The 22,450-nt window shown below is 34.7% G+C and overlaps 2 pseudogenes; both read right to left on the bottom strand.

Moving 5' to 3' along the window:
- Window positions 1-3,750: 3,750 nt before the first annotated feature.
- On the bottom strand, window positions 3,751-4,612 carry LOC149540680 (actin-related protein 2 pseudogene; annotated as a pseudogene).
- A 5,103-nt stretch (window positions 4,613-9,715) lies between these two features.
- On the bottom strand, window positions 9,716-10,524 carry LOC149540679 (actin-related protein 2 pseudogene; annotated as a pseudogene).
- Between the last annotated feature and the right edge of the window lie 11,926 nt (window positions 10,525-22,450).

Below are 22,450 nucleotides of genomic sequence, written 5' to 3'. Positions count from 1 at the left end.
CTTCCCTAAATCCACCTGAATGGCCAATGTGTGCCATGTGGCACCATATTACCTCCACATCACCATGTTGATCGGCCCCTACCATGTCACCTTTGATCTAGGCCCACTGCCATGTGGCACCCAGGTGCTTCCCTGCTTCGTCTAAACTCCACGTATCTCTGTGAAGCAAGGAAGTGGTGGCTACCAGATGCGGCCACATGTCATCATCTGGGCACTCAAATTTCCACATCATCGCGTTAGCATCTTGCATCATAATTTATTTCAAGGTCTAGATTTTGAGGTCCTCCAGTCAAGCATAGGCCCCAAAAAATAACCTATGGCTTCCAAAAGCCCATTTCTTTCAAGACACTTAGGTAGTGTATTGAATAGTATTTAAACATTTTAAAAACCCTTCCTCTAGCAAATGTGAGATAAAGTTCTTACATTGTTTAACCTTTCACTACAAATTTTAACTGGATGTGGAGCACAAATTTTCAAAATACTCATGCCTCTCCCAAGATTAATGCTTCTCTAATTCTTCTGGCATGGTTCTGGTTAGACGTGGATATCCCCTTGACATTGGTGCCTACCCTACATGTTTTAAATCTCTAGCTAGTGGTCTTCCTCTTTTGATGTAGGCCTCTATACTCTACAAGATACCTCTTTCTCTCATTCATGTGAACCACTACCTCCTCTATACCCTCAATTCCTACACCATCCATGCATAAAGCTAGCTCAAGTAGTGGCCTCCTCCTTCAATGTAGACATTATGCTTTTTTTCACTTTTAGTGTAGACTACCCTATATTTTTTTACCTCCCTTGCACTCTCAACATGGAGTGCTCTGCTTATGCGATTGGTGACTTCTCCACCTTGGCACCTACCTCTTCTCACTACTCTATTATGGACATTAGAATTCTGCGCAAACTTTATATGTCTATAACTATGAGAAGCATGGAGAGAATTGATTCATTCAACATTGATTCAATATATCTATGGTGGAGTCCCAATGAACTTGGTAATTGTTTATTACAATAAGATGAACTCCTTTTAGCCCTGTGAGAACATTAGCCATTGTGATTGTGGTAACTTCCAATACAATGGGACCAATTTTCATGCTTGTTGGATACTTTAGTGGTAGACCTCTCTAGCAATGAATTATTAATGCCATTTTCCAATTTTTGAGATATGTTTCCATGTATTGTTTCCAAGTTTGAAAAAGGTGGAGAACTTTGTTTAACCTGACTCTCCATGTGGCAAACATTTGCTGAAGTCAATACCTTCTTTGATAGGTATTCCTTGACTAATATTCTCTCTCTTTTTTTGTTATTCCCTAAATTGCTTGAACTTCTAGTTGTATCCCCATCATCTAACTTATGCCCATCTTAAGGCATATGTTTCTTATAGAATTTAGTGTATTCTTGTATTGATTTGATATCTATTTGACTACAAACACAAATCAGAAATCTCTTGAAGATTTAGAAGGGAATTTCTTATTTATTTCATTTCTTTTGATCTCCAATGATGAGATGTCTATTCAGAATGAATATAATTTTTCAAATCACCTAATCACCTATGTTTAACATCTTTGATCCCTAGTGACTTGTTCATCAGATGAATTTAGCCAAAACCCCGAAGTGGGTCCGGCTAAAAAAAAATTGAATTCAAACACTTGAATTGTCAAATTAATCCATTAGTCACCTAACACTAATTTGAAACAAATTCAACCACTAGAAAAAATTTTGAAACTCATTTTACATCTTTCCACAAACTATTAACTTCCTGCCAAGGGGTCCTTTGACTAGATTTAAAAAAATGATCCAAACAAATAACTGGGCTCTAAAATCAAACCTACTAATTCTTTGTTCTGCATACTCTTACCCCATTGAATCTTGTCTCATGATGAATTATCAATCAAAAGATATCGACTATCAAAGTTACCCTTTTAGAACTACTTGCAATAAAACATGTGAGAAAACAATAAAACACGCTCGAATTTGGCTTCAAAAACTAGGCAGACTAACACTTGGGTGCACAGAAACTTAGGAATTTGTTCAATGTCATGAGAAAAACATAATTCTAAGATTAGCAATCATGATAAATAATAGGATACATTTGGAAAATGGTCAAAGTGAGCTACTCAGAATTTGCAGATTGGAAACACTCACAGAAAAACATTTTTTGCAAATGGAATGGACTTGGGAAAGTGTGTAGATGGAATCATCATGACTTGAAAACTAGCACACTTAAAGAATTTTTAGAGTAGAACATAACAGTACAATCCATTTGATCTCATCTATCATGAATTATGAGATATGACATCATGAATAGGGGTACTAACCGTTCTGCATTTCTGATTACCTAATGAAACTTCATAAATTGCAAATGGAATCACATTTGAGAACTAATCAAACTTCATCACAAGCTCAAAATTGGAACACAAAAAATATATGACCCATAAAATACGATGCAAAATGAACTTTCTTATTTGGGTCAACTGGTCAAAAGTTATGACTTTTCAAACAGGGCTACTCAGAATTATGAACAATATGCAAATTTACAATAAAGGCAATTAACCAAATTTGAGACATTCAAAACCTAGTCAAAACAAATCAAAATGACTTGAAACTTGGAACATAGGTTCTTTGATATGGATAGTAGACACTCCCAAAGTGGTGAGTCATGAAACATTACTGGGTGCAAGATATTCAATTACAAACATGGCCTCTTGTTGTTGTTTGACACTTGGGCAAAAATGCAAAATTGGACATCGCTCAAAACAAGACTTCACAGAATAGCTCAGAATGACAATTTATCATCATGGAACACATATATTTACTAAATTGAAGGTGTTAGAAATATTAAACACCTCTTAGGCCTGAAATGGATGGTCGGGTACACATGCATTAAAAAAGCATTTAAGGGCTTGATTTTTTAATGGTAGTAAAAATCGAGGCTTCAATTTTGAGTCCCAATAGAACCTAAGAGCAATTTCTGATTAAAAAGAAAAAATTTATAAATATTTTCCAAATATCATCTTCTAATCAAAATTCTAGCATAGTGCTCCCTTTTTCTAAAGTCCAAAAAGTCCCTAGACAAAGACAAAATGATCCCTTTTATAGAGAAAGAGGTTAAGAACTACCCTCTCATGGTCAATAACCACCTCCCAATCACATGTTTTTGGAGGGGTTAATTAACCTCTAAAAAATAAACCCCTAAATGACACAAGTCACTGATTACAGAGATAGAGAATTAAAACCATTATATTGCATAAAGGATAACGTATTGACCTTATCAAAATGGCATGTACAGGAAGATCCCTCTTTAGTGAGATGAGTCCCCACTATGTAAGACCATGAACTCTCCAATTCAATTGGGGTTATGTCTTCAAATATTCTAAATAAAGAACATTATTAGAAGAAAGAGTTGGCATTTTCTCAACACTTGGAATCCAAGATAGTTGGCACTATCTTCTTTGCACAAGCATTAATTCAACTCTTCCATCATTAGAAACTCTTGAGAGGAATTCTTGACAAAATTTATGAATCTCTAAGCCATTCTTTTAAACAGTGATAATATGGCCTTCAATACATTGGATCAAATAAGTAAGATGTCTTTGAGGCTATTACAACTCCATCTTGGTTTCATGGCACCATGCTATTCATGACACACACATCACCTCCCATGTTCTACATGGCATGTCCACCTATATTTGACACTCCCATTTGAAGAAAGTTGCAAAATTGAAAATCATTGAATGTTGTCGGTTGGAGCTATGAGAGCATTTTTCCAAATAGTTCACATGCTTGGCCATGGTAAGTTGAGGAAGGAGAACTAGGATTAAATAGCTTCAGTGCCTAAAAATGTTTTGAGCCAACATTGATAATTATTCCATCTGGTAGTGTATAATGCCTAACCAATATGGTTATCTCCAATCCAAGTTGAATCTCTCTTTTGAAATCATAGCTAATATAGTAAAGTCATTCTTTAATTTCTCTTTTTGTTTCAAAATCTAATGTTCTATTCAAATCATACTCTCTTTGAAGTAGAAGTTTAATCAAGTAAGATGTAATGTGATGCCCTGCAATGTTAACTCATTTGGTTGCATGAGGAAATTAATATCTATCTATAACAAGAACAATATTTGTGATTCCATCTCCTAAATCTACAACTAGACCTATCAAGAGCTCTTGAGCATAACATGTTAAGATAGCACTTTTTTTGGATAAACAAATCCGTAAAATTGTATTTCTCAAACATTGTCTCTACCATCTTTTGTCTGTTGCTTGTTGGATTGAGAGGCAATAAAGTTAAACCATAAATATTTCATATAGCATTTTATCCCACACATAACTCATTCCTTCCCAATTTTGAATGATTCCATTCTTGATTAGATATGACACCTCCAATTGGTTTCAAAGCCTAGAACATTCTTCACTTACAACTCCTCTTTACATAGTGATTCTCATAGCATAAAATTGGTTTCCCAATAATGTATGGAAATATTGTTGTTGGGAAGTTTTCTCCTCCAAACCCACATTTGACAAACTTAGGGACTTTGATGAAAATATTCATGCTATCATGAATTGATTCATGACCATGCTCAATCACAATAGTTTCAATATTTTCATTCATTTTCATGGTATTTATCTAGCACATTTTGGCAAATTTTTAACATGCCTCTTTATTGTTGTATCCACCATTGTTTTGAATACTCTAGGCTGGAAGAGAATAAAAGTTTGGTTAAACAAATTACATGCCTTGTCTATGGTCAGAGTGGTCAATAAAACATTCTATCAACCTGTCATAATGTGCTTTCTCTTCAATAGAGGTAAAGACCTGCAAATTTTATTGTTTAATTGCTTCCATACATTGGTATGCACAAGAAATGAGAAGCTCAATTCTATATAAATATCTCCTTGCTCACATATACATGAGTTTTCATTATCACTAATAATGAGCCATTCACATACACAATCCTTCACTAGCTTAATAACTATCTCAGAAATACATATTTTAGACTCAAACATTAATCTCTCTTTAAAAGGGTAATGATTAATATTTGTTTCAGAATACATGTTTTGACTCCCAAACCTTAATCTTTAAAAAGGTTAATTTTGCAAACTTATCTTAAACTTTTGATGGAGAGGTTAATGGTCAAGCTTTCAAATTGAACTACATGTTTTGACAATTAATCTTAACCTTTTTAGAGGTTAAGGGTTAATGATCAAGCTGAAAATATGTATTTTGGTTCCTTCCATTAACCAATGAGAACTATTGCCTTGGGGACCAAATTTTAAAATTTTGAAGTGCTAGACAGAGTTGGTGATTAACCAGAGGATTTGAAGGGCAAAATTTCTCAAAAAATCTGAGGGAAGGTGACCATTTTGATACTTAAAATGAGACTTATTCTTAACATAACCATAGCTCAGAAAGGCAAGGATGGAGGTAATTTGATATCCGGGCAACAAATAGCTCTAATTGGGGACAAGGATTGACAAGGATGAATCTTGAATCCAGAGAAACTAGAATAGTGCCTTATTCATTGGGCTAAAGAGTCACACGAGGGATCACTTTACAAAATGGAGGAAACTAGCACCAAAAATTAGACAAATGAAAGAAAAACCAAATAGAAAAAAATAACTCCTAACTAGACTATATACAAGGCAGGTTTCTATGCCTGCAGTGACTCAAGGTATAATCATGCAAATCCATTCACTTGCTAAGGAAAATAAATACCATGGCATGCCAACATGTGACAATTATCAAGCTTCTGTGGGTTTTAATATATGTTTTCTCCTTGAATTCTAACTCTGAGATTCCTAGGATTCCCCACATCTCTAGATTAAAGAATATATCCAAATAACCAAGCTTCATAAAAAATCTTGGACTTCAAAATCAATTTTTCTTCATATTGCATGTCATTGATGACTTCATTTTGAAAGAATTGAAGGATAAGGCTCTCAAATTTCTGAATGCATTTATGATACTTTTCTCCACTTGACAAGCCTTCTACTTGAAATTCTAGTGATTGGTTATCATGAATTTCTAAACTTATTTCTAACACCAGACACTCTTTCTTTTCCATGGGGATGATTGTGTTTATACTCTCTATGAAATTATTCTAATATGAATGCACATCCTTGTCACATGGGATCTTCCCATGATGTATTTCTTCCTCTTCTTCCATTAGATTGCTCAAAGAAGAAACAATCATCTTTTTCATTTTGGTGCACACATCCTCTAATGAGTCTATCTGACTAGGAGAACTAATCATCATTTGATATTGGTGTATGGGAGATTATTTTAAAAGAGCATCCTCATCTATGGCTTCATCTTCACATTTTTCACTAATTACATCACAACACATTTCTTCAAGGCCAAGTACTTTTCTAGTGCAAGATACCATCACAATGTTTTCTTCATTGTAGTCTCCACTTGTAAACTTGAATGCTTCAAATTCAAGTTTCATACATGAGGAAGAGTGAGAACTTGATGTGTCATCTTTTCTTACTTGAAGCCTATCTTTAATTCCCATTTCCATCATAACTATTATTAAATTTTCATCAATATTATCAAAAACCTAGTTCATTGATTCTTCTTGATGACCATCTTCACAAAATTGGAAAGTTTCATATTCCATTTTCATGTAACCTTGAAAAGGTTTTCATGACAACTCATCATCTTTCTGTTGAAACTAATGTTCTACTCTTGTGATGGTCATACCACTTTCTAAAAACTCCTCAACATCCTCAAAAGTAAAGACTTCAATCTTAGGAGTTAACAAAGATGTTTGCAAGGTTTCACTTGAGGTTATTTCTTTATCAGTGGTAAAATTTTTAGATCGTTACATAACATCTGAAGTATTGATGTTGTCAATAGATCCTTCACCTTGAATAATCATGGAAGGATGAAAAAGAAGATCTTCTCTACATAGGAAGTCATCATTTGAAGCATTGAAGCACCAAGAAGGAATAAAAGTAGTATGAAATTCACCTTGATCCACATTTCCCTCATCTTTAATCATATGTTGTGTAGTTCCTTGGAAATCATTTGATATTCCTTTTTCTTTCTCATTAGGATTGAGATGATTGAATATGTTCTCTTGGGTATTGAAATCTTCATAGTGATACCCTAATACATTAGTAGACCCTTCTTTTATAGACTTCATTTCCTAAGCATCTCTTTGATTAGACATAGAATCCCTATCTTCTTTCATGCATGTAGATCTAGATGACTCCTTTCTAACATTTGGATCAGGAGATGTTCTATTACCAAGGAAATAATTCTTGCATGGATCTTCTTTCTCAAGTTCTTGCAATGTCCAAAGTAAAGAAGGGTGTACTTTGTTAGGATCCAAGTGTGCATTTCCATAGAAGCTTTTTAAAATTTCAACCTGAGTAGGATCAATGGAAGCATGATTTTGATGAGAAATAGGTGCAATAATTTAGGTACCTTTTTACCACCATTATCCATCTTCAATTCACATGAATCACTTTTCTAATCAAGTTCTTCCTTATGCTCATATGTGGAACTTCTTTTTGAAAATGATTTTGGCTTGTGAAAGAAAAATTGATTATCTTTACCATCTTCCTCATCTATCTTTTGCAAAGTTTAGAGCAAAGATTGATGGATCTTTTCTGGATCTAGTTTTTGCCCACCATAGAAACTCTTCAAGAAGCTACCTTACTTAGGACCAATGAAAATCTAATTTCATTAATGGACATGTGAATGAGAAACATTTCCATTATTCTTCATTTCTAATTTAGATGAAAGACATTTTGTGAAGAGACCTTTATATTTATATGTTGAACCTTTTTCAAATAAAGAATCATGATCATGAGAAAGAAACCTGTAATCTTTTCCATCATCTTCTTCGATCTTTTGGAAAATTTGCAACAAGCAAGGATGAACCATCCTAGGATCTAGCCTCCTGCCACCATAGAAATTCTTCAACAATTCAACTTGTAGAGGCTCATCGGGAATCTATTTCTTTGAGTATGAAAATTATTCTTCATTACTATCATTGTCACTATCACTTTCTACTTTTCCTTTCTACCAAACCATGTTTTGAATTTGAAACTTAGATAGAGTCATCAATATTCAATCTTCTAAATAGAGTTGCCAACCTTCATTCAAGTGAACGTACCTTCATCAATTGACTTACAAATTATTATTTTATTAATGTGAGCAATATTTTTCCTATTTCTTCTTGGAATAACAACCATTCTTTCAATGACTACAACATCTTGAACAATAGGAGCTCTTTACAAGATTTCCCCAAATTCTTCTTCTTCTAGAACTAGATTTACTTGATGATATTGCTAAGAACTTTGTCTACACCTCTAGGCTAGAATGTTCAAATTTGAAATAATATCTTCCTAGGTGTCTTGGAAACCTAGATTTGGTTAGAGAACTAGAAGCACATTCGCATGCAGCAATACCATGTTGTTTCATTACATGTGAGTGACTAATCTTTCTTGTTTAGTCTCCCTAGTAGACTCACCAAAAATCTATTGTTGAATAGATTTTTCACTAAAATAATGGCCCAATAGAGTGTACGTGGAAATTTTTTAACAATAGTTGAATAGGCCCTTGATATGTGGCCTTCCTCTGCATTTAGAGGGGCAGCTCCCTCATATGATATAATTTTGAAGTTTTTCAAATAAAAGTGAAATCAAACTTTAAAAGATAAATAGAAATCCATTGATGATGAATGCACCAAATGACTTCAAAGCTTTCTTGGACTAACTTAAAACCATTAATAACAACAATCAAGATCAATGCTTGAGAACCATTACTAGCACAATGCTGATCCAAAGATTCATAAACATCTACACCATACCATGAGAATGCTCACTACAAAAGGAATTAGCATTTCTAACAATTTAGATTTAGAAGAAGAGAACTCAAATTGCACATTCCTTTCTTTTCTTGCACCAAGAACCTAAGAGGAATTTTTGATTACAAAGACAAAATTTGTCAATAATTTCAAAATATCATCTTCTAATCAAAATTTTAGCATAGTGCTCCCTTTTTCTAAAGTTCAAAAGTTCCCAAACAAAGACAAAATGATCCCTTTTATAGAGATAGAGGTTAAGAACTACTCTCTCATGGTTAATAACCACCTCCCAATCACATCTTTTGGGAGAGGTTAATTAACCTCTACAAAATTAACCCAAAATGACACAAGTCACTAATTACAAAGATAGAGAATTAAAACCATTACATCACATAAAGAATAAGGTATTGGCATTATCAAAATGGCATGTACAAGAAGATTCCTCTTCTTAAATGAGATGTCCCCACTATGTAAGACCATGAACTTTCCAATTCAATTGGGATTATGTCTTCGAATATGCTAAATAAAGAACATTGTTAGAAGAAATAGTTGGCATTTTATCAACACTTGGAACCCAAGAGAGTTGGCACTATCTTATTTGCATGAACATTAATTCAAATTTTCCATCATTAGAAGCTCTCGAGAGGAATTCTTGACAAAATTTATGAATCTCTAATTCATTCTTTCAAATAGTGATAATATGGCCTTCAATACATTTGGTCAAACAAGTTAGATGTCTTTGAGGTTGTTACAACTCCATCATGGTTTCATGGCACCATGCTATTCATGCCACACACATCACCTCCCATGTTCTTCATGGCATGTCCACATATATTTCACACTCCCATTTGAAGAAGGTTGCAAAATTGAAAATCATTTAATGTTGTTAGTTGGAGCTATGAAAACATTTTACCAAATAGTTCACATGCTTGGCCATGGTAAGTTGAGGATGAAAAACTTGGATTAAATAGCTTTGGTGCCTGAAAATGTTTTGAGCCAACTTTGATAATTCTTCCATCTAGTAGCATACAATGCCTAACCAATACAGTTGTCTCTAATCCAAGTTGAATCTCTCTTTTGAAATTATAGCTAATATAGTAAAGCTGTTCTTTAATTTCTCTTGTTATTTCAAAATCTAATGTTCTATTCAAAGCATACTCTCTTTGAAGTAGAAGTTCAATCAAGTAAGATGTAATGTGACACCCTGCAATGTTCACTCATCTTGTCACATGAGGAAATGAATATCTATCTATGACAAGAACAATATTTGTAACTCCACCTCCCGATTCTACAACTAGAACTGTCAAGAGCCCTTGAGCATAATGTGTTAAGATAGCACTTTTTTTTTATAAACAAACCTGCAAAATTCTATTTCTCAAACATTATCACTGCTATCTTTTTTCTGTTGCTTGTTGGATTGAGAGGTGGATCTGATAAAGCTCAACCTTTAGTATTTCATATAGCATGTGATCCCACACACAATTCATTCATTCCTAATTTTGAATGATGCCATTCTTAATGGGATATGAGACCTCCAACTAATTTTGAAGCCTAGAACATTCTTCACTCACAACTCCTCTTCACATAGTGATTTCTCATAGCGTAAAATTGGTTTCCCAACAATGTAGGGAAATGTTGCTATTGGGAAGTTCTCTCTTCCAAACCTGTAGTTGACAAAATCAGGGAGTTTGATGAAAATCTTCATGCTATAATGAGTTGATTCATGACCATGCTTAATCACAATATTTTCAATATTTTCATTAATTTTCATGGCATTTATCTAGCACATTCTATCCAAAAGTTAACATGTCTCTTTATTGTTGTATCCATCATTGTTCTAAATACTCCATGCTAGAAGAGAATAAAAACTTGGTTAAACAAATTACATGCCTTGTCTATGGTCAGATTGATCAATAAAATATTCTATCAACCTATCATAATGTACATTCTCTTCAATAGAGGTAGACACTTGCAAATTTTATTGTTTCATTGCTTCCATACATTGGTATGCATGAGAAATGAGAAGCTCAATTCTGTAGAAATATCTCCTTACTTGTATATACATGAGTTTTAATTATCACTCATCATTAGCCATTCACATACACAATCCTTCACTAGGTTAATAATTTTCTCAAAGATATGTATTTTGGACTCGAACTTTAACTTCTTTTTAAAAGGTTAATGGTTAATGATTTGGTTCAGAATATGTGTTTTGACCCCCAAACCTTAACCTTTACAAAGGTTAATTTTGCAAACTTATCTTAACCTTTTGATAGAGAGGTTAATGGTTAAGCTTTCAAATTTAAATATGTGTTTTAACAATTAATCTTAACCTTTTTAGAGGTTAATGGTTAATGATGAAGTTGAAAATATGTATTTTGGTTCCTTTCATTAACCTATGAGAACTTTTTGACTCAAGGACCAAATTTTAAAAATTTGAAGTGCTAGATGGAGCTAGTGATTAGTTGGAGGATTCAAAGGGAAAAATTTCTCAAAAAATCTAAGGGAAAGTGACCATTTTAAATATTAAAATGAGGCTTATTTCAAAAATAACCATAGCTTAGAAAGGAAAGGATTGAGGTAATTTGATATCTGGGCAACAAGGTTGTAAGTAGAGTGGGTCTAACCATGGAGGAAACTCAATAGTTAAGCACACTCAAGCTAGAGTAGGTCTGGGATAGGTGACTTCTCAGGAATTCTAGGGGCTTCAACTCTATGAGCATCACCTAGATCTAGTGGGTGTTGAGTGTTCCATTCACTCTCATTAAAGATAGATTTGTGTTAACCATTACTCATGAAATATGGATCAATGAATTTGACTCAAAAATTACATACCTAGTTAAATCCTAATAGCAATATTATAGTGAAAACTATTACATTTTGAAGTGAAAGGACTTTTTTTTATGTACTTCCAAGATTTATCCTTTACCCTTCCTTGGTTTAGCTCAATAGATAAGTATAGTTGGTTACAACATCTAAAACAAAATTTTAATGACCGTGTCCTAGTTAGTGAATGCCACATCATAAAATTCCTAAAATATGGAAAAGATAAGAGAAATCCTAGTTGAAAAGTCAATATCCATTATATTAACTACAATTAGGATTAATAGTTTGTTAATAATAACAAGTACTTATAATTGAATTATCTATGATGTTGATTTACACATCATCCATCCACCAGAAAAATGAATGTTTAACTACAATGAGATCATTAAATATACATTATCCAATTACATAATTACATCAAAATGATCATATAAAAAATAAAAAATGATTGAACAATCCATAAAAATCCAAAAACCTCAGCATGTATCAATCTATGTGACCCGGTCTCCAAAGCCATCAGTTATCATCCATCTACTATTTGAGATGGGAGTATGGCCCAAGAACTTTTACCATGCCAACCGCTGCATGTTTTACTCCCCTAGAGTTCTTCCTAACATGAAGAATGCCTCAACCTTGGCATGAGAAGCCTAGCAACTTTGAACAAGAGGATCATATGGATCCAATGTAGCCATGAAACATACTATGTCTAAGTAGCCTAATCATGGGATATGGAAAGAAATATAAAAAAATACCATATCCACAGTGAAATAACAACATATCTACACATATGCAGTAAAATAAAATGGTTGGGCCAAGCACTTTTAGAGACAGATTTAGTTGAAGGAAGAATCAAAACATAATGTATCCATGCTAATAGAACTGACAAAAAGGAAGAAACAAAACATATTGTATCATTCCTACCCCTCCCAAATTGCCACAATATGCCCAACCAAAATGAAATTTAAGAGAAATACCTAGGACAAAAATCACATTTAATAACAACAATGTAACTAAGAAAATGTGCTCATCTAAATCCAACGTAACAGTATAATTCAAGAATGTACTAGCATCTACATTCAACATAATAGTATATTTCAAGAATGTATTCATCTACATTTAAATACATCAATGTAATTTAATGAAAAAATTTTATGATGAACGACTTGATCTTACTTGGTTTCCATGAGGAAATTTATAAATCTAAGTTGTAAAGCATCTCTTGATTCAACAAAAATGATCATTACTAAACAAGTAAATTAAGGCAGTGTATACCTTGCTCATACTAAATATTGATGCATTCTATTTAGGATAATCAATTTATAAGGCATCTACTCAATGTCACATCTCTATTTGTATTAAAAAGTTAAAAAAACAATCAAGACCATGTGCATTTGATTAAATCTAATCTTTACAAGTAAGGGAAAGATTGTTTTGCATTCATTAGATCCCTCATGCCAAATTGAAGATAAGATAACTAGTGTAAATAGTAGCATCCCTTAATCAGAATGTGTTTATAGAAGGACATATAATACACAATTTGGGCCTTTATTTACCAAGAGAACAAGTTAAATTGTGAAGTATTTATTCCCTTATTGTAATTGTTAGCACTACTTTTACTAAATTTTATAGGTCCTTAACACGTTTATTGGATAAGAATGTGAATATAGTGAAGTTAACACTCAAAAAATCCTTTCTATCTATGGCTATTTCCCACTATAGGCATATTATAAGTGGGGCAAGATGTCACAACCCATTGTTTTCCATAGCTCGAATAAAGTGTAAAAATTAGTGACACATAGATTCACTAATTGAAATGATAGCCTTACCCTTTTGTTAAGGAAAATTACTCCAATTTCAAAAGGAGCATATAATTACTGCCATCAAATCTCTATTGACACATGTTATAAATAAATATATTAAGCTAATTTCTTGGTCAAAGAAAGGGATCAAAATCCTATAGCAATGGGCTACTTAACCAAGGATTGGACATCCTGAGTGGTTCTAACCGAACTCATTTAATTTATCAACTATGCACACAAATTTTAAATGGTGTCTACAAAGTATACGCTTCAAACTTCTCTCAATTTAAGAACTACTCTATGGAAATTCAAATGCTTATGCTACAATAAATCTATGCTAAAGTTGAGAATCAAATCTTCTTTAACAAAGCATGAAAATACAACTAAGAACTACTTCAACTACCTATGCTATAGGAACAACACTCTAATTTTTCTATTAGTGGCTATAGGAACAACAAAGTCTACTCTAGTTCTATGAACTAAAGGAAAATCCTATACTAACTAATTAGTTCACTCTCTATGTGGGCCCTCCATAGAAAAGTAAAGTAGAACAACTCAGAGATGGAAAATCAAAATGATCTTCTTATTCATAACAATAGTAAACGTACATAATGATAAATGACAAGATTATATTCAGTACTCAAAACTTAAAAAATTCTTATTTCTACTAAAAATAACTAATTAACAAAAAGCTCCTCTAGAACATAGACTTCTAGTTATTTAAGCTCAAACTAGGAACAAAATTCCTAGATTCTAGACTCCATCAACTATTGAAACAAATGACAAAATTGAATATTACAATAGATGAATTAACTTTGGCACTATCTTGAATAGGAATTTAGGAGCTCACAACCCCTAGATTTCCTTTTCTTAATACTATCAATTAACGCAAACAACCACTTTCACTTTCACTTTCCTGAAAACAAGTACCGACTATTATTGACAAAATGGTTGGCAATTTGGAAGGCCATTAATGAAATCTGCCACCGTTTGCTCGAGCTACTGACTTTGCTTAACTAAGTTGACTTCACCTTTAAATCTAAAAAATATTAGTAGCTCCAACATAATAACATACATCAAGACTAATTCAAAATATGTCATCTAAATTAGTTTACCCTATGTCACATTGTTGTAGGTGAACTACCCAACCTAGCTAAGGAAGAAAAACATCATTCTCACTATTTTGTAATCAAATGACATATTATTTCATAGCATATTCATTTTATTCCTACAAATTAATTATGTACACATCTATTTGAAATTATCATAAACATCATGTTCTTAAACATTAAAGTCTTTAGAAAGTTTGCACGCTTGATTGAAAATGAAATGATAAAATAGACCATATTCTAGTCTCATCATTCCCCCCAACTAAAACTTTGACTTGTCCTCAAAAAAACATGAAATTTTTCACCCTCGTAGCCATGTTGAAATATGAGGGAATACTCTATCCTTTACCTCCTATAGCAAGGTTCCAATAAAAACCTTTACACTCTCTATACCTTTCCCATCTGTGGAGCTCTTCTATCATATCAAAATTCTCTAAATCTTGCTTTTTAGCAAGCAATGAGGAAAATAGCAGTGGAGGCTGAAAATTTAAAGGGATCCAATCATTTTTTCTTTCTTCCCCTAGTTTAATGTATTAGGGTACTCTCTGAGTAGCCATGATAAAATTCAATGAAGAATGAGGTTCCTTCTTCTGCAAGTCTTCACTTAATCCTATCCAGTGCCATTGATTTCCCTAATTTGCTGTAGGAAGATCTATTTCTACCATAGTTGTATATTCTTGATAGGTTGCCTCCCTTAAAGGAGGAATAATCTAGTTTCCATATTTTGATTAAGCAACTTTCAACCAAACATAGTACATTGTTTTGGCATCCTTGGCTTTAGCCTTGAGAAAAAGTGGAATCTCATACTCTAATTCTTTGTACTGGTGGGCCTGATTTTCTCTGCTAACTTATTTGGATCCATGACATCAATGCCCTAAGTTGAATATCACCCACATAAGGTAGAGAGTTCATACTACTAAATTATTTAAAAAGAGCTCATAGAGAAAATTTTTGATGGCTATAGGGGTAGTATGAAAAGCTTGGAAGAATTCCTTAGGAGTATTCAATGTTAAAATTTTATCCATATTACACATCATCTGATAATTGAAAAACTGTTATTACAAAAAGAGAGCATAAATAGGAGAGGGAGAGTGATAAGACATCAATTCAAGAATCATGGCAGTGAATTTTGTAAGTTTACCACTTAATTGTTCAATCTTCACATCCTTTTCAATCAAATCTTGAGTTTGATTGAAGATGGTTTTGTTGAGGCTCTCTCTCTCTCTCTCTCTCTCTCTCTCTCTCTCTCTCTCTCTCTCTCTCTCTCTCTCTCTCTCTCTCTCTCTCTCTCTCTCTCTATCTCTATTTTCCATTGTTCCCTCTCCTAAATTAACTAATTAGATAACTATGAAATAATGCTTAATAATGAAATAGTGGAACCAAGATGGTAAGTAACATGTGACATAAGTAAAGGACCAAGAGGAATAGCTTGCCAGGCTATAGATGCTAAAACATCAAGTCCTTGCGAAAGAATTTGTTCAGAAACAGTGTTAAATACATCCAAATTTATTCCAATATCTTTTTCATGAAAATTTCCCCTCTGAAGAATAGGAGGAGAGCCTAAAAATTTGATAGATACACTTTCATCACTATCTGAATCTATTGAAATGATGGGTGGTTGGATAGAGGATGTTCTTACTATTGTAGGCATACATTCTACACTTTCTTCATTTGAACCATCTTCAATGATGATCTTATCCTCATCAGAAGAGGATTTCTCTTTTTCAATAGTCACATTTTCAAACATAGGGGATGAAAAGACATACTCTCATTGGGTTTTATAGACATTTGGGTTCTTCAAGATCTATGCCTAAGGGGTACTTCTACTGCCTTTGAAGCTGCAGGAAGTTTTGGAGATGTTTCCCGTGCATTCCCCTTCTTCCTCTTATAAACCCTAGGAACTATAGGAGAGGTAGCAGTTGGGAAAATTTTAATTTTCCTTTTACCCTTATTAGATGTTGGACCTAACCCAGAGGTAGAGGCTACAAGAGTGGAAATTGGAGTTCTCTACGACCTCCTGGATCAAGATGAGAAAGAACCTAGTGTTGGGTTTATAGGTTTTTCTTGAGGTTCTTTTATCTCCTTAATTTGCTCTATAGGCTGCCTAACAAGGTTTTGCACTTTGTTTGAAATAAAATCATCCCAAGATATTCCAATTTGTTCCCTGAGGGCTATTTCTATGATGAGCTTAATAAAATAATGGTGTGAAACATTTTTTGGGTTTCCTTTTCACATTACAGTAGCTCTTTTTAACGAAATGTGATACATAAAATGAGAAACATTTAAAGGGTAGTCATCATGTCTTAAGCAGCTCAAAAGTTAAAAATGTGTGGTATGCAAATATGAATGTCTCCCCTCACAAGTAAAATATCTCACAATATAGACAACATATTGGTTAAATAGTTTCTGTAAAGATGTATAGATTGTACTTTATTTCTAGTCTATCTAGAGCCATGGGTTTGTGTGCATTGTAAATTGGGCTCTGGCCGAAACTATCTCCAATGTGTCCAAAAAATTCTCTCCTTCCAAAGGTAATTCCATTATCTCAACTATAATTTTGGGTGAAAATGGAACCCTTACTCCTCTGACTATGGTGAAACCATCCCTTAGCATTTGCAAGAATTCTAAGGTAAGCTCTCCTCATCCCATGCAGATAGTTTAAACATGTAATTTGTCCAACCCCTAGCTTGAAATATTGGTAGGCAAACTGGGTCTCCCAACAATGTTGCATGGTTAGTTGTTTCTCTTCTTCTCAAATCACCCCCCATTGTTCTTCTAGTGTGATTACAGCAGTGAGAACAAAAATTCTTAGGTGATTGGCAGAAATTCTCAAGACAAAGTCACGTAGAGCTTCAGAAGAAATTTTGAAAATGAAAAAGTTTGAAACAAGATGAGAAGAGAAGTGATAGTAATTTTTAAGTAATTGACATTTTAACATTTAAGATCACTTAGTTTGCATTAAATACCTTAGTTGGAACTCATACTTACCAACTTGCAAAGTGTGTGACATAAAGGTAATTGTCACATCACATCATTCTTTTTATCATGATTTATGAAAAAGGACAAAATATGTGGCAGCATAAAAAGAATAGCATGAATATTTAATGATAATAAAAAAATGCAAGATAATACCCCTTCCCCCAACTAAATTAGGCATTAGCTCCTATAATTGCTAGTGACAAAGCTAATTAAAAATAGAACAACGCATTAAGAAAAAGATTTAACTTGAGTATGTGAGTATGTGTACAGACCTTGTTATTCATGTTGTCACATGATACCATCATGTAGAAGGCGATGAAGGATGAGGTGAGGTGGAAGATGAGAAAGACTGGATTGAGGTGGAATTATTATAGAGAAAATACTTTCACTAGGAAAGTAATTTACTATGATGAGTGAAATGCACTTAGAGAGAGGATGGTTGATGAGTGAGAGACTCATCTGCAGTCGCTGCAGGAACTGTAGGATCAATAGTTAGCCAGAATTGCTGTAGGAATTCTTAATGACTAGATAGTTTATGGTAGAGTTTTAGGTGGTTCCCATTAACAAGTAGTTTGAAGTGAACAAGATCAATGGTAGAGAGGTACACTGCACCATTCTCAAATACAAAAATGATTTCATAGGGTCCAAGCCAATGCATTTGGAATTTTCCTAGAGTTTGTTGATAACAGGAATCATATAGTAGGTCCTAGTTTCCAATAGAAAACTTCTTATCATGGATGAATTTCTCATGCCATTTCTTTCACTGATGTTGCCATTTTTTGTCTCCCGCCAAAATCACCACATTTGAATTCAACATAGTAACGTTCACAGGTTTTAAATATTCAAATATTCAAAAGGGGGCACAAAATATCAAATGATCGAACCTTATAATGTTTCTTCCCTGTGCTTTTAGTGTTTCTGTGGGCCTGTAGGTCCCCATTGTCAGATCAAGATTGATCAATGGTTGGCGCTATATCACTATTGAAAGTTGCATGTTGTTTTTCCATAGTGACATAGCACCCCTTCGCCACATGTCAGGTGGGTCCTACTTTTCCTTGTTGTTTCTCTAGCGCCAAATTTTGCTAGACCCATGGCAAGCGCTATGGCACTATCAGAAAATCTATGTTCCTCACTGATAGCGACATAGCACCCAGATGGAAACTGTATTGTGCTAGATCTCAGGGAAGGATGGTGGGTCCCAAGTATGTCCTGTCGGATATCAGTGTGAAATCTGTCAAACCCATTGGCAGTTGCTTGTCTTTCCATCGGCCGAGGTATGACTGTGGAGTGTCGATCCTATTTCACTTGGTGGACCACAAACGAGGACTTATCAAAAAAGTTGGCACATGGCTAGTTCTCATTGGTTGGTGTACAGATAGATTAGATCCATCTTGTGTCACCATAGATCTTAGTCTGAATCAACGGTGGGCATTATCTTGCTATGGGAAGCTACAAGGACATTACCCATAGCGATATAGAACCTTGTTGATGCATGGCACAAATGACATCATGGGCCCACCTATCTCTAGATAAGATATGGCTCATCCTCGGTGACAGTTGTTAGGTGGGTTACAGTACAACATTGGCAATTTTTCATTGGTCCATTTAGCCAAATCAATGTGCAGTTGTACATTCTTCTTGCTCACCATTAGATCTCAAGAAATCCACAGCTGGCGCTATGTCACCATTAAAACTTTCTCGACGGATATCCATAGCGACATAGCACCCTTTCACCACGTGGATTAGTGGGGATAGATCTCACTAGGATGAGGACACCAGGTTGTACTAGGTGGTTGCTAGGTGGATTCCTAGACCAAGACTTTATGAGGGCAAGCATAATTTTTTGAGGATCTTCCATGACCATTGATCTCATGGAGATCAACAGTAGGCACTATGTCGCCATGGAGAGTTGTTCGATGGATATTCATAGTGACATAATGCCTCGATGACATGTAGCAGGGTGGGGTTGAGTATTATGAAACTACAGGGATCATCCCAGTCTAGGCCGAGTTGGATGCCAAGATGTGCCAGGTGTTTCATGGGTCCAAAAGTTTTAAAGGCAAAGCGCGGTGATACGGTGAGTCTTCGCGATTGTTAGATCTATCAAGATCTACAGTGGGCACTATCGCGCTATGGGAAGTTGCCTAGAAGTTATCCATGGCGACATAGTGCCCTAGTGACATGTGTTCTAGTGGGTCCGATGGAGGCAATAACTATTCGTGGCCAACAATTAATGTGACCATCGCAGTTTGAACTTGAGGAACTGGTGCAGTTAGTAATAAAAGAGATGGTCAACTCGGGAAGACCTTGCAAGGTGGTAGAAAAGAAAGAGGTTATTGATCCACATGGCCCGTCTTGCTTGCAGAGTTTTGTTGACTTGCTGACCCTACTAATTTAGGTGCTCAGTAATGAAGAGAGTCGAGATTTTTTATGCAAATCTGATCTTATGATCGATTCCAACCACCTAGATTAAATATGAAACAAAGAGGAACACTCTACTGCCCCCATTTGATCAATCTACCTAATCAGCACATAGTTATGGCACCATTTTTATCTTCTCAAAGCATTATTTGACACAGGATATCAGATATGATTGCATCCAGATCAGATTTTCTTCATGATTATTCTTTGTAGAACTTGATGGCAGGTTGTTGCGAAGTAATTGCAAGAAGAGGACATCCCAGTTATGCCTGAGCTATAAAGGAAAAATTTGATGAATTTTGTAGGGTCAAACCTTCTCTACTTCTCTATTATTGCTTTGCAAATTTTTAGTGTAAATTCCCCTGTGCCTCTGAACCAGATGATTTTCTACCTTATCTCCTTTAGCCATTAGTATGAAAGTGCAAGAATTCTTTGCCTCTTACTGGTGTTTTGTAGAGATCTATAATCTGCATGACTGTATTTTTTTGGCCTATGAATGCTAATGTAAGTGAATCTCTCTTTCCTTGTGTCATTCACCTTGGTCTTCTAATCTACATGTGATTATTAGATTAAAGAAAGTCTAAATGTGTATATCCTTAGTTTCATTCTAGTTTAATAGTGCATATATGGGCAAAGTTTGGTCCAAACATGCTATTTTGGTGCATCACCTCTTTAGACTAAATTAGGTAGATTTTCTTTCATGCTCTCCTTCTCCCTTTTCCTCCCCAAGAGTAGCTAGGTGCATCCTGATAGTAAGAGGAAGCTGGCCTTCTCTGGAGACTCAACCTCATAGTTCAATTCCCACAGCTTGGAGGTTATTTCCATGTTTCACTAGGTTGTCCTTGTGCATAGGCTTTGCAAAAGGGTGCAAACCTAAGTGACAATAGTTTTTGGCACACCTGGTGGGACAATTTTTTTAGTAAATTTCAAGCCTAGTGGTGTGAAAAGGAGAGATTTCAAGATCAATATCGAGGAGATAGTACTAGCTTTGGTGTTTAAGTCTTCAAGAGGCTCATTCTTCAAAGTACTTGGTGACTCTAAGTTTCAAATACATATCTAGTTCCAGACCAAAGATTGCAGTGACTCATGCCCAGAGCTGAGACAAGGGCATCTTCTAGAGGTAAGTTTCAGTATCAAGAGCTTTCATGTTCAAACCCTAGAAGAAGGAAGACTAGAATATCTTTATCACCAGTTAGGAGTGCAATAGTAACAACTACACCTATAAGATCTATCTCTACTCCCCCTGCTGTTAGATCTCAGCCTAGACTAACATCAATACATATCAATAGATAACTTATCTATATGGCATTTCCTAGAGCTCATACTTTCGCCACCTTTAATGGTGGAAGAACTCTCTTATTAGCCCAAAGACATGACATACCAGTAGCTACCCTTAAAAGTATACTAGAGTTTACTAGTGAAACTTCTATCTCTCCCTTAGAACACATTCAAGAAGCTGCAAATGTTTGCAATATCCATGGTATTATAGAGGATGATGTTGCAGTTAGGCTCCTAGCCTCATCCTTGAAAGGAAAAGCACTACAATGGTATAGAGGTTTAGCTCATGGTTCCATAACAGATTGGGATGGATTAGGAGTAGGATTGTGCAAACATTTTGAGGATAAAAGTGACTATTTGTCACTTTTAGAGTAGTTGAATACTATAAAAAGAGCCCCCCATGAATGTATGACTAATTTTAATTATAGATTTCAAAATACATGGGATAGAATACCTACTTGAGTGAAGTCTACCCCTGGTAATTCCTTCTTGCATTACCTTAGAGCTTTTAATAGTGATATTGCCACTACAATCCAAACTATGGGAGGAGATACCTTTCCTAATGCTTATGATATAGTGATAAGAGTAGAAAATATATTGATACAAGGAGGTAAACTAGCTCCAAGGCCTCCTATGCCTTTCTTTCCTGATGTTCCAAATCATCAACTAGCAATAGCTCCCCTTCCCACAACTTCTACATCACAATCCCTTACACCAATCCCTCAAGCTTCCACATCCTCAAATGGGATAGATGAAATCAAAGAGATGATGCAATCTCTGATGTAGAACATGGATAAAAGAGAGAAGAACCTTGATAAAAGATTGCAAGATCAAGGGAAGAAGTTAGATGATCAAGGAAAGAGGTTGGAGGATAATTTCTCTATGATGCAAAAAGTAAGCAACAAGGTGGTGACTTTAGAAAGATAGCAAGCTCAAGGTAGTAAACCTCATCAATTGCAATATCAAACTCCAAGCAGTGGTAGGCCCCCAAATCCTAATCATTGGAACAATTCTTTTTATCAGAGTAGATAGGGTGGCCATGCTTTAACCTCAAATGCAAACTAAAGTAGGGCCATAGTCCCTCAAAACAATATGGCTCAAGATCAATATTTTTGCCCCTCTTTTAATTAATCCTATGCCTATTGTATGTGTCAGAAGGTTGAATCTTTTATGGATTTGATAGTCCAAGAACCTGTAGCAAAACAATCATGCCAGGAAG

This window comes from Cupressus sempervirens, chromosome 9 (genome assembly GCF_028749045.1).
Source record: "Cupressus sempervirens isolate cs-2001-9-10 chromosome 9, ASM2874904v1, whole genome shotgun sequence".
Taxonomy (NCBI): Eukaryota; Viridiplantae; Streptophyta; class Pinopsida; order Cupressales; family Cupressaceae; genus Cupressus; species Cupressus sempervirens.
This window is presented reverse-complemented; position numbering and strand designations above follow the sequence as displayed.